Below are 14,316 nucleotides of genomic sequence, written 5' to 3'. Positions count from 1 at the left end.
AACACACAGTGGGCCTAAAATCAAACCTTGTGGAACACCAAACTTTTTTAAGTATGTGTAGAGAAGTCACCATTTACATTTACAAACTGATAACGATCAGTCAAATAAGACCTGAGCCAGGAAAGGGCTGTTCCCTTAATGCCTACTACATTTTCCAGTCTATCGAGGAGAATAGCATGATCAATGGTATCAAAAGCTGCACTAAGGTCAAGCAGCACCAGCAAGGAGACACAACCCTGATCAGAGGCCAGTAGTAGGTCATTTACCACTTTAACCAGCGCTGTCTCTGTGCTATGATGAGGCCTAAATCCTGACTGATACATTTCATGAATGTTATTCCTATGTAAGTATGAGCATAGCTGCTGTGCTACAACCTTTTCTAGGATGTTGGAGATAAAGGGGAGGTTTGATATTGGCCTATAGTTGGACAGTTGACAGGGGTCAAGGTCAGGTTTTTTTAATCAAGGGTTTGATGACTGCTAGCTTAAATTAAAAATTGCTAGCAGGTACGTAGGTACATAGGTACATAGCCAATGCTAAGGGAAGAATTGATTATCTTTAAAAGAGGTTTGATTGTTTCTGGAACTATCTGTTTGAACAAACATGTAGGTAAAGGATCTAGTACACATGTTGATGATTTTAGTGAGAAATTAGTGAAATTAGTTCGGTCTCACAAAAGGGGAGTAAAACATTCTAATTGTTGATCTCATATCATTATATTATTATCTACAGGAAAGTGTTATCAAATTATCTGGTTTTAAATTTAAAGTCTGAATTTTTGCCTGATATTTTCAATTTTGTAATTGAAAAAAATCATAAAGTCATCACTACTGAATACTGATGGTGTGCATATTTCTGTGGTGGTCTTATTCCTCGTTAATTTTGCTACAGTATTAAATAAGAATCTAGGATTATTTTTCTTATCTTCTATTAGGGTGGAGAGATACATTTGATATAGCAGCACTAGGAGTTTTCTATAGCTCAGCAGGCTCTCTTTCCATGCTTTTTGAAATACTACCAAATTAGTTTGACCCCAATTACAGTCTAATTTTCAAATGTTCTGTTTTAAGGTGCACATGTGATCATTGTACCAGGGTGCTACTTTTTCCTCTCTGTTAATTTTTCTTGCTATAATATATTTACCTCACCATGCTACTGTGTCAAATGCACATTAACGTCAGCTACTATATGCAATCAGCATGCAATCAGGGAGCCTCTAGTGAAGTGAAACAGGTGTATTCACTCACTCTCTCTCTTCCCTCCACTGTTCCCTACTTAGTGTTCCTCTGTTATACTGGTCCAGGCGTCTCTTTAGATTTTACTGCAGTGTAACTTGAACATCGATTTTAATTTCATCTCATGATCAATACAAACTACACTGGTGTGTGTGTGTGTGTGTGTGTGTGTGTGTGTGGGTAAATAAGAGATGAAGGGAATGAGACATCAGTAACATCATCTTGCTGCTACACATTTACACACCAACTGCAATGTACACACACACACACCTATATGCACATACACACATACCTTATAAACTTTTTTATTCTGTTATATCTGAACATTCATTTTCTGTGTAACACACACACACACACGGCTCTTCTACAGTGTTTTGTTTTTATTATGTAACGCTGTTGATTTCAATATTCTGAACTCTACATTGTAGAACCCTGCAGATCAGAATTAAAGCTCTTTCATAGAGTGTACTCAGTATAAGTGCACTACATAGTGCACATGATTCTCCAGTGTAGTGAGCAGGAAAAAAACAGTATATAGACACTGTGCACAAGGCCACTACATGAACACAGTGAGAGTTCTAGAATGTTCCAATAATTACAGTATATAGATGTGAAGCTGAAAAAGCCAGAACCTGTACAGTCAACTTTACACTGCATGTTCTTCAGACAAATGTTGCTGTCGCAGGTAAAAATTAAACATTGCAAACGAATTCTTTCAGACTGGTAGTGCTAGAAGTCATAATGTGACATGATTTAGTGCGATCAAAAACAGACGAGGATAAATTATCTGTCAGTGCAAGAAATTTGTGATTAAAGCCTCAGAGTGTAAGCGCTACTACAGCGCTCATCGAAATCCACCAATAGGAGGACAGCAAACTCACGGAACAGCTACAGATACAGTAGCAGTAATGGACAAACATAAACTAAACATGCTAATGGACAGGAACAAATCTCCTTATTACCTCAAACTAACTGTGAACTTTTTTGTCGGGATCTTGTACAGTGTGACGAGTAATAATCTTAAAAGACCACTGAAATCACACAGTCTAAAACCGGATCAGTCAGAATAAAGTCTCTCCAATCTGTACTATTGTGATTAGTGTAGGGAATAGGGAATGGTGCATAGGGTGAGATTTGGAACAGAAACAGATATTCAATTTGTAGCTGTCAGTTCAGTACCACACTGCAGATTACACTCTGTGTGTGTGTGTGTGTGTGTGTCAGACATCAGTCTCTGAAAATGTCATGTGGACAAAGAGGACATTTGAGGAGCTCGATGTGGCGTCCAACTTATTCTGAAGCAACATAGTGAAAGTAGCCACGAGGGACATGACCTAGGGGTTAGATATCCCACAATGCCAAGGGGCCCCTGGGGGGGAGTGGGGGATGAAGGGTTTCACCTATATCTGAGGGGGCAGGTGTGCAGCAGGAGACTGAGGACACTCAAACCCTCGTTATCTAATCTCTCATCTCCTAATGAGTCATCCCGGCTGCACTGCGAGTGTGGGCCTCTTTGTGCAGTGTGCCCTAATTACCACTCGCTCACTTAGTAGGGAACAAGGGGCCAGTGCTGTGGCCGAAACTCTACCCGACTAAAGAACAGAGCGGGCCGTTGTTCATGCAAATGTGTTTGATCCGATCACATTTTCACTAAAGCTCCATCTTCAGGTTTCAAAGGATTTGTTCAGGAACCGGTGACGGGCCCTAGTGAGACATATATCTAGATTCTGTGGATTTAGTGGAACAAGAGTGAGCACTGTTCTCCAAAAACCCTGGTTCTCTTTCTCACAGAGAACAATAAAGAACTCTAACAGGGAAGTACACAAATGTTAAAGTGAACGTTTATGCATCCATTATACATCTACTTTAGCACAAACGCATTTCTGTAGTTTAGCACTGGAGCTATGAGGCTAATGTAGCTAACAGGTACTGGAAGTCTGTGTCACCCAAAACCTTCACACACTCGCTTCAGTAGACCACATTTTCTCATTTTATAATGAACAAAAAAGCTTTTAAAAAGTCTTTAAAAAGCTTTAAAAATAAGAAACCTTATTATCATCTGCTCCATGTCTGTGTCCTGAGAGTGCCTGGTGTTCCATCACGGGATAGACTCCGGCTCCACCACCACTCTGACCAGGATAAAGTGCTTACTGAAGACAAACGAATGAATGAATGAATGAATGAATGAACGAATGAATGAGTTCCTCGCCACAATTGTTGCACTAAGGAGAAAGTGATTCTCTGGAGTCCAAGATAAAATATAAAACAGAAATATCATTATGCTGTGTCCTGAATCTGCACGTCTAAGCCGCCACATCTGGAGTAAACAACACTGTGTACATTTTATATTTTAACTGAAATGTTTCTTTAAGGACTTTTTGCATTACCTCATTACTAAGTAAACATTTTAGTTATTTATTTTTATAATTATTTTTTCTTTTCATCATAAAAACTGGCCAGTGTGTATGCATGTGTGTGTGTGTGTGCCCGCGTGTGTGTGTGTGTGTGTGTTTGATGAAGCGATCTGGCCAGCTACTCGACTTTTAATTAGCGCGATCCTCTTTTGGATAATTAACTGTTACATAAATAATGCAGCCGGTAATTCAATTGAACTTTGTTTTGTGAAACTAATTTACTATTTCTCGTTCTGTTCACTTTATAAATTATTTATTTATTTCATTAATTGGTCTGAATTCCTCTCAAGCCATCTTTTCCTGTAATTTTAGCATTTCTTTAATAAACTGATCATTTGCAAAGTTTCACAGACAAGAAAATGGTGTAAGGAGCTGAAGGGGCAGCTCAGGGGCATTATGGAGGGGGGGTCGGGGGGGTTGGGGGTGTTAATAACAGTTAATAACAAAGATTTTTCCTCGATTCCTGAACTTTTATTAACTGTGTTAACAGTGAGCTAAACACAGAAATGTTATGATCCAATAAAATATGAAACATTTAGGCAGTAGTGTTAACTTTTTGTTATCAAAGTTAGTGTGTGTATTATTTTTAAAGCGTTTATAGACCTGTAATAAACATATCATTTTAAATAACTGATTCACAATATGCAGTGACGATCTGTAGTTCCTTCATCTCATGATTTTGTTCATATTTTTCAGGCCCTGAAATTAGCCACACCCCCAACTGGAACAGAGCTGTGAAGTACAGTGCTTTTTCATAGTGAACACATCAGAGGAAGTGGGGTTGGTTTAGATGAGTCAAATCAGACCGCAGAGGGAGCTAAACTTTACACACTGCTGCTTTAAAATGAGTGAGTTACCTACGGTTAAACACAGAACCTCTCAATTAACACACAGAACCTTGCCATAAACACACAGAACCTCTCCATAAAGTTTTGTAGTACATTTTGTGTGTGTGTGTGTGTGTGTGTGTGTGTGTGTTCAGTATTTCATTTCTATTTGTGTTCTCTGGTTTAAAGCAGATTGTGGAACAGAGCGCCCCCGGGTGGTGACCCCCTCATCCAGCTGCCAAACCCCCAGCACAAGCCGTCCTTGCCCTCCCTTCCATCTTCACTTTGCTCTGCTACTAACAAGGACTCAGCTTATCATGACTTTACCACTGACGGTGTGTCACGGGGCTGTCAGGGGCTGACACGGGGGCGTGTCACTGTGACACACAGGTGAAACAGGTGACATCGACCTGCAGGTGTTGCTAGGTGACAAGTTGCCGTGCTAGCGACAGGTCCTGGTGTAGTAAAGTTCAAAGAGAGAGACATGCTGACATTTGGGGATCAGAGAGCGAGTCAATTAGCAGAGAGCACTAAGCTTGCCTACACACACGTACACACACAACACACACACACAGACACACACAGTACAGACCTAGAAATATAACCTCATCATCTCTATAGTGTTTAAAGTAATAGCAGTGTCTTGAGGTCATGTCCTGGTTGATGCTGATGGAGACAGAGACACTGAACAAAGACACACTCTGATGAACATGTGACCAATCTCACTGTGAGCTGTCATCATTCTTTATGTGTTAAGGTCCATCACAGTGGATTTCTGTACACAGGGGTGTATATGAGGTTCACATGTACTTGCAAAAAATAAATACAAAATAGTGGTTCTTCAACAGGATACACGCTGTAGATCACTCAGTGAGAGCAGAGGTACTAAAACATCATTTTTACACACACACACACACACACATGCTCATGGTGTACATAAGCCAGGATGACTGGACTTCCAGGACAAACGCTCTGTATGTCCCGCCCCCAGGAACCACGCCCATACACAACCCCATATCACTAAAACAGGATAAACGTAAATCAGGGTTTAATGCTGTGATTATGCATCACACCTGTCTCTTGTTAATCAGGCATGTTGTACCCATGTCCATTTTTGTGCACATTATTGGCAGATCAAATGTTAAATAGGCCACGCCCACCAGCACCAACATCTAAAACAGATGAAATTAACTTTTCTCAGTAAATATAGTCGTAAGTGTTCTCACACTCTGAAACACAGATGTGTGACTCACGGCTCATCACTCAGAGCGGATTAAAGACTCGGCCGTGTCTCTTTCTGAGCCGGAGTGAAGTGTTTCCTCCTGAAGGGACTCGGTAGGTCACTCACTTCCTCTCAGTGCCCTGAGAACCCTTCAGTTTTCTCTGGATTGGCCGTTCCTCTGCAGGCAGAGGGTAATTATACGCTGGATAATAATGAGAGCAGATTAGCCGTGTGTTTGGCAGACAGCTGTGTTGCGTCCTTCATTAGCTTTACTCCCATTTCCTCTGAACTGAAATTCCTATTAGTGTGTATTAATTCTGCCTAAAGACAATCCTCGTCTAGTTGCTCATCTGCTTATGGCTCGATTACTACTTCCACTCCTCACCACCTCACCACATCACCATCTCACCTCCTCAACACCTCACCTCACCACATCACCTCCTCAACACCTCACCACATCACCTCCTCACCTCTTCAACACCTCACCTCACCACATCACCTCCTCAACACCTCACCACATCACCTCCTCACCTCTTCAACACCTCACCTGACCACATCACCTCCTCACCTCCTCAACACCTCACCTCACCACATCACCTCCTCACCTCTTCAACACCTCACCTCACCACATCACCATCTCACCTCTTCAACACCTCACCTCACCACATCACCTCCTCAACACCTCACCTCACCACATCACCTCCTCAACACCTCACCATCTCACCTCCTCAACACCTCACCTCACCACATCACCATCTCACCTCTTCAACACCTCACCTCACCACATCACCTCCTCAACACCTCACCTCACCACATCACCTCCTCAACACCTCACCACATCACCTCCTCACCTCTTCAACACCTCACCTGACCACATCACCTCCTCACCTCCTCAACACCTCACCTCACCACATCACCTCCTCACCTCTTCAACACCTCACCTCACCACATCACCATCTCACCTCTTCAACACCTCACCTCACCACATCACCTCCTCAACACCTCACCTCACCACATCACCTCCTCAACACCTCACCATCTCACCTCCTCAACACCTCACCTCACCACATCACCATCTCACCTCCTCAACACCTCACCTCACCACATCACCATCTCACCTCTTCAACACCTCACCTCACCACATCACCTCCTCAACACCTCACCTCACCACATCACCTCCTCAACACCTCACCATCTCACCTCCTCAACACCTCACCTCACCACATCACCATCTCACCTCCTCAACACCTCACCTCACCACATCACCTCCTCACCTCTTCAACACCTCACCTCACCACATCACCTCCTCAACACCTCACCTCACCACATCACCTCCTCAACACCTCACCATCTCACCTCCTCAACACCTCACCTCACCACATCACCATCTCACCTCCTCAACACCTCACCATCTCACCTCCTCAGCACTTCACCTCACCACATCACCATCTCACCTCCTCAGCACATCACCATCTCACCTCCTCAACACTTCACCTCACCACATCACCTCCTCACCACATCACCTACTCAACACCTCACCTCACCACATCACCATCTCACCTCCTCAGCACATCACCATCTCACCTCCTCAACACTTCACCTCACCACATCACCTCCTCACCACATCACCTACTCAACACCTCACCTCACCACATCACCATCTCACCTCCTCAGCACCTCACAACCTCACTTCCTCAACACCTAACCATATCACCACCTCAACACCTCAACTCTTCAACACCTCATCACCACCTCACTACTTCACTTCACCAACTCCTCACCAGATCACCTCACCACAAAGTCAGATACATCAGTTATTATATGAACAGAATCCTCTTTCACTGACTCACCAACACTTTGAGGAGTTTAAGAACTTAATTATCTGAAGAACCATTAAGTATCCCTTTTTTCTAAATGAGTAGCTAGTACCAAGGAGCTAAATGTTAAACTCCTGACAGTCCTAGATATTAAGAAGAAAATAATAAACAATACTTTGGCATTTGTACCACACGCTTACCCAGTTACTACACACAGTCTTAGAAAAAAAAGGGCTATTTAAGGTTTCTTCAAGGGTTCACTGGTTAATGAAAGTTTCTTAGCTTCAAAATGTTGTACTTGAAACTCCTTCTGATAGGAAAAAAAAAACAAATTAAGGGTTCCCCCAAAGGGACAACAAAAGAACCATAAAGAAAATATTTATTGTTTTGTCTGAGTGACTATTCATATATTATTAATATATTTATATATTTTTATTGTTTTAATGTAATATTATTTATAGCCATGTGTTGGGTTAATAAGTGCTCCTGTTGTTTTTCTTCCTGATGCGTGAATAAAGTTGGATCAGGACTTGATGGTGATGCAAGAACCTGAGAGTTCAACTGGAATGTATTTATTGAAAATGTATTCATGCATTTATTTTTTAATTAACATACAGAACCAGATCATTTCTACATCAATGCTCTCATTAATGAGGATGAGTTTAAACAGATCACACACAGATCGGCTCTCATTAAAGGTTTTTATTTGTTTTTGTATGAATTTATAAAAGCGGTGTGTGATGACCTTGAGTCTGAACATCTCGCCAGATTTGTGATGCTTTAATGCACCGATTAATAAAGTACGGAATAATTATAATTAGTTTTCATGTCACTTTCTGTTTGAACCTGCACAATGTTGAACTCTGACACTGAAACACGATCAGAGAGAGGAATCTTTAAAACTGCGCAAAAATAACAGTTTAATATAAAACACACATACACACAGTGTAATTTACTTTAACAACAGCTCAGTCTCTTTAACTCATGTTTACCATGGTTAGCTTTGTGTGCTAAATGTCCGTGCACAAATCACACAGTTGCCTAAAGGTTCTTTCCTAAAACAGCAGAATTATTCTGTATTAAAGTTAAACACACAAATCAAACTGGAACTTTTGAGAAAGTGATTCAGCTTCATGATTTTAGTAACTGTTTTAATCTTTTTGATTTTGTTTGCCTTTTAGATAATGTTGTATCACACAGCTCTGAGCTTTAAATATTTGCTTTTTTTCTTTACCTGTAGATATGATGCTGCATTTATGTGCAGTATTATAAATACTTTTTTTTTCTCTCAGAGCTGCATGTTGTGATTGTGAAATATTTGTTTTTTGACAGCGGCATGGTTACTTTTTCTAATTAACCATGTTTCTCATGTGTTTGAGTGTTTACTCACAGTTAAAGTGTTTAGTTTGCTTTAGTGATTTTTTTGTCCATTTTTTTTTCTTATATAATTGTCAGTGTGTGTTAGATTTTTTTTTTTTTTGCTGCAGTGTTTCAATCATGTGAAGGGATTAAAAACTATTCAATGCATGTGTGTGATCAGTTTATTAACCATCTGTGTAAAAACTATTACTATTATTATGAAGCAGGAATCAGATCTGGAATAAGGCTCTTGCTGCTGCATCCATATGTAGGGGAAGTATTCTGTCAGGTGGCAGATACAGACACAAATGCAGGTGCTCAATATCTTTATTGAGAAAGCTTGCAAAAATCCAAATGCTAGACAGAGATAAAGTTGAAAAACAGGCAATGGTCAGGCAATGTGCAAACAACATGAACAGGTCAAGACAAAAATCAGCATTGAGAATACAGAACTGGATCAAAAACCCTGAGAGACTATAATAACAAGAACTGCTTGGTAATGACTGGTTAGGAACACAAGCCATATACTTTGCAGGTGGGTGAGTGAACTGAGAGTCCTTATATACTGTGTGTGTGTGACAGAGTTCAGGTGTGCTTGATCAGTAATCAGGTGAGAGGGACCATGTGTAATGGGAATTGGCATCATTGGTGGCCGTGTTTGTAGGCCATGTGTAGTGTAGTTGGATGCTGATTCCAGTGTAGGCATTACAGTTAGCTGAGGCATTTGTTTACAGCTTATGGATCTGGACAGACAGACCTCCGTTTAATACACCGCCATTAATTTTGTCATAACTGAATGATTAGTTCTATTTGTATTAATTTTTGGGTTTCTGTTCGCTTGCTGTTTTATTTTGTATATAATTTAATTAATGTCAGTAAAATAAAATGACTGGTTTTCACTAAATGTTCTGGATGGTGCTCTTGTCTAGTCCCTGACCTAGTGAACTAGCATGAGGATTTTTTTTGATAGAGACTCCAAAGCTCTTCTACAAGTAACTCTGGATAAGGGCATCTGCTAAATGCTGTAAATGTAATAATAATAATTAAAAAAAAAAAACTAAATAGATAATATTTAAAAAAAATTCCACAGTACTTTCCAGATAAGAATGCTTTCCTGAATTTACAAGATTTTCTGGAATACCCAATTTCTTCTCTAATTGCTCATATGAACAATTTATGAGTAAATCCATTGTATACAGTTTGATAAATGAGGTCCATTGGGTGAAACACACGAGTCATTTAAACAGTAAGGAAAGTAAAAATCTAGCTGAAACACACACATGAACTTTTTCACCTTTTAATACATACATATTATTTCAGCTTGAGCAATCTGAATAGAGAAATTCACAATGACAGTGTTACTCTGATCTGCAGTAACGTGTGTGTGTGTTTGTGTATGTGTGTATGGAATCAGCCTCCATTTGCACACATCTGAAGATGCATTTCCCTTAATGAGCTCTCTCCGGCCATTTAAAAGCGAGGCCCGGTGTAAAACACAGCTTTTAAAGATCAGCATATGGCGCATTTCTGCGTCCCGAGAGGCAGCAAGTCTCCGAGACTCCGCCAACACACTCTGATGGACGAGACCGAGCAGATGTTCCTGCTTTCATCCTCCACTGTGCTAATGGCTGATTATGATGATGATAGTGAATTAAATTGCCTCGCAAAGCAAACCCAGCTTACTCAAAGTTTCACAGTGATTTACTGTTATTTTATAGGAATAAGACACATACGAGGGTGTTGACAGGGTGTGTGAAGTGTGTGGCTGGAGTGTGCAGGGTAGTGGTAGCTCAGTGGTTAAGATGTTGGAATTCTGATAGGAAGGTCATAAGTTCAAATCCCTGCACTACTGACCTAATACTGCTGGGCCTAGGCCTGCTCAGTTGTCTAAATGCGATAAATGTAAGTTGCTCAATGCTGTATATACACAGTGTGGACAGGTGATGTGATAATCTGCATTTTATATATGTTCATAGACCCTGGTATGTGTGAGTGTGATTGTTACGATCACCAGCTGGAGTGCCCATAGACTCCACTAGAGGGCACTCCACCCCGGACTCTTGCCATTGTTCTCAGGACTCCATTTCCCATGTGTTCCCTGCCCCACCTGTGTCATGTGCTACCCTTGTTGTGTGTCATGTTCTGATTGGTTCCCATGTTACATGTGTCATGTTCTCATTGGTTGGTTTTGTCATTTGTTCTCCCTGTTCTGTATAAAAGTTGCTCACACCTGCTCCTAGGTTGCTGATTATTGTATGTGTTTGTGTGTTTATAGCCATTCCTAGTTTCCGTGTTTCCGTGTCTCCTAGTTTACCTGTGTTTTGACACTTGGACTGTTCTCCTTGTTTTTGATTGTTTGCTGCCTGCCCTGACCATTGCCTGTGTTTCGGATTACTCTTTTGTCTCTGCCTTTGTCTGTACTGTTTGCTGGTGCTCGACCCTGCCTGTTTTGACTACGTTTGTAATAAAAGCCCTGCATTTGGATCCCCAACTCCGTTGTCGCCCCCTACGTTACAGTGATGCTGTTATTATTCTTTTCTTATGCAATCTTAAACCACACCATATCACTAAATGTATGTGCACCCCTGATTATCACACCCATATGTCCTTGTTGAACGTCTCATTCCAGATTTATTCCCGTGTGTTTGCTGTTATAATGAGCTCCACTCTTCTGGGAAGCTTTCCACTAGATGTTGGAGCGTGGCTGTGGGGATTTGTGTTCATTCAGCTACAAGAGCATTAGTGAGGTCAGGCGCTGATGTTGGGATGTCGAGGAGGTCTGGGGTTCAGTCGGTGTTCCAGTTCATCCCAAAGGTGTTCAGTGGGGTTGAGGTCAGGGCTCTGTGCAGGACACTCGAGTTCTTCCACTCCAACCTTCACACACCATGTCTTCATGGAGCTCGCTTTGTGCACAGGGGCATTGTCATGCTGGAACAGGTTTGAGTCTCTTAGTTCCAGTGAAGGGAAACTGTAACACTATAGCATATAGAGACTTTATGTACAATTATGTGCTTCCAACTTTGTGGTAACAGTTTTGATGGTTCCCCTGAGGAACATACCATAAGACCTCGGGTTATTTTGATAAAATAATAACCCATAATCTCAACCCTATCTTGCCTAGCACTCTAATCTCCAAACCCTAAGTGTGAATATGCATCCTAACCTCTTCCCTAAAGCAGCTCTGAGTATGTATGTGTGTGTGTGTGTGTGTGGGTGTGTGTGTGTGTGTGTGTGTGTGTGTGGGTGTGTGTGTGTTCTGAATCTATTTCTCATTTGAGACAGCAAGCATAGTCATCTCTTGTCCAGAGTCATGCCCAGGAGAGACAAAAAGAGACAGATAGAGAGACAGAAAGAGAGACAGAGAGAAAAAGAGAGTAAATTGGTTCTGGCAGTGGTGGAGGGAGCGACTGTATAATTAAAGAGAGGGAGGAGGGAGTGAGTGTCTCATTCACAGCAACCAGCCGAGGAAAATTAATATTCAAGCGTCGATGCTGGCTTTGTGAGACATCGTTTCCCCGTAGCCTCTCGTGTGTGTGTGTGACCACATGACCACACACACACACACAGATCATGCTTTAACTCTGGTGAATCTGCTTTTATTCTCATGAAAACAGCTGAACTGAGCAGAGAATTGGTTGACCACAGCATGACTGTATTGTCGACTATTTATGCCGTGTAACAGTGTGTGTTCTTGTGTAACAGTGTGTGTTCTTGTGTAACAGTGTGTGTTCTTGTGTAACAGTGTGTGTTCTTATAGGTTTATTGGTTCGGATTTATATTTTCTCAGTTGCAGCTCCTTAAATCCAGCACAGGCAACAGCTAATCTACAAACACACCCAAAACACACTCACTGTTTATTTTACATTTCTACACATTGACTAAAACATTAATGTCCTGGTGTGTGTGTGTGTGTGTGTGTGTGTATAATAATCAACAATCTGAGATGCTGTGGTTGCTGTGGTTACAGATAACACCACTGCTGATGTTTAAAGCGCTACACTTTAAAGTACTACGCTGCTAGTCGCTAACAGATCGCTACTGAAGTCACGTCTATTTATAATTTTGCCTAAATATATTAGGAATGATCTTATTTGCAATAAACACACTTCCATGTTTCTGTACACAACACTGAACACCTGTGTATCCTCACTTAATAGGATTTAGTGAAAGTCATAAACTTTTTAATGCCAAAGTGTAAAATTTGATTCAGTCAGGGTTTTTTTTCAGCTACATTTTTACCTTTCAGTGATTGACTTCTTGTGGAGAAGAAATAAAAATAATATTAAACATTTCTTAACATGCAACAGTTTTCCACTTAAACCTCTGAAAAATTTATAAGTTAAATTCCACACACACCTGATGCCAGGATTTCCACTGAAATAAACAGAATCTGTCTTTTATTTTTGTTGTTCTTGTGTAAGCTCGTCTTTGTGGAGATATTCAGTGAGTTCGAGGTTTTGTTGTAGAAACCGTGGAAAGCAGAAAGGACATCCGCCAATCTCGCCGAGGTTATCTGTCATCTGAGACATCCGTGCTAACAATAGTGCATTCATTCATTTCATAATCCACTCGTCTGCCTGCCTTCTGCACTTGTTTCTCCCTCTGTCTGTTCAGGGCCACTTCCACTTATTCTTCCCTTTTATATCGCGTCAAACTCCGGAACAATCTGCTCCTGGATCAGGAGTCCACTATTGATGTAAGACAAGTTTATCAGCTTAGACAGAAATGATTGTGATGGTTCGCTGGATCTCATCTAAAATAACGCTGAGAAAAGACAGGAATTCAGAGCACACATGAAGATAAAAGCAAAACCCTGAAAAACACGAGAACTTTCATTAGCATCACACACTTGGGATTATAGATATATAAATATAAACCTGTGTGTGATGCTATATATATTTATTTATCTATAAACACTGCACATAATGAACAGAGAAGCAGAGTGTCTGTTTCTGATTCATTATCATCAGTCTAGTCATCATCATCATCACCATCGTCGTTACAGTGATGTTAGGCTTCGTACTGAAACTGGTACTGAAATATTTCAAATCAGAGCAAAGCAAATGGTTGTTTTATTCATGACGCTCAATCTGACATGCTGCAGAGGAACTTGAGGGTCTGTAGAGTTCCTCAGAGCCTAGGACTTGAGTGAATTTTCTAATTCTAGGTCCTGGCCATCATTAACATTTTGGTGTCAGTGGAACAGATCTGACCCTGAGTACATTTATAGGCCATTTTAATTTTTACTAAATGGAAGAAAGGGTTTTGTTTACAAAATATTAAAATGATCAGATTAGACCTTAAATTGCAATTTTTTTAATAGTGAAATGTGTGTAAGCTGTTAGCTGCTGTTTGAATGTAAAAATGACTTCAGATGTTTTTACACTCCCATGGCCATAGTCACTAGTGTTAACATAGTGTTAACTTTGGTGCACTTATAAA

This window comes from Pangasianodon hypophthalmus, chromosome 7 (assembly GCF_027358585.1).
Source record: "Pangasianodon hypophthalmus isolate fPanHyp1 chromosome 7, fPanHyp1.pri, whole genome shotgun sequence".
Lineage (NCBI taxonomy): Eukaryota > Metazoa > Chordata > Actinopteri > Siluriformes > Pangasiidae > Pangasianodon > Pangasianodon hypophthalmus.
This window is presented reverse-complemented; position numbering follows the sequence as displayed.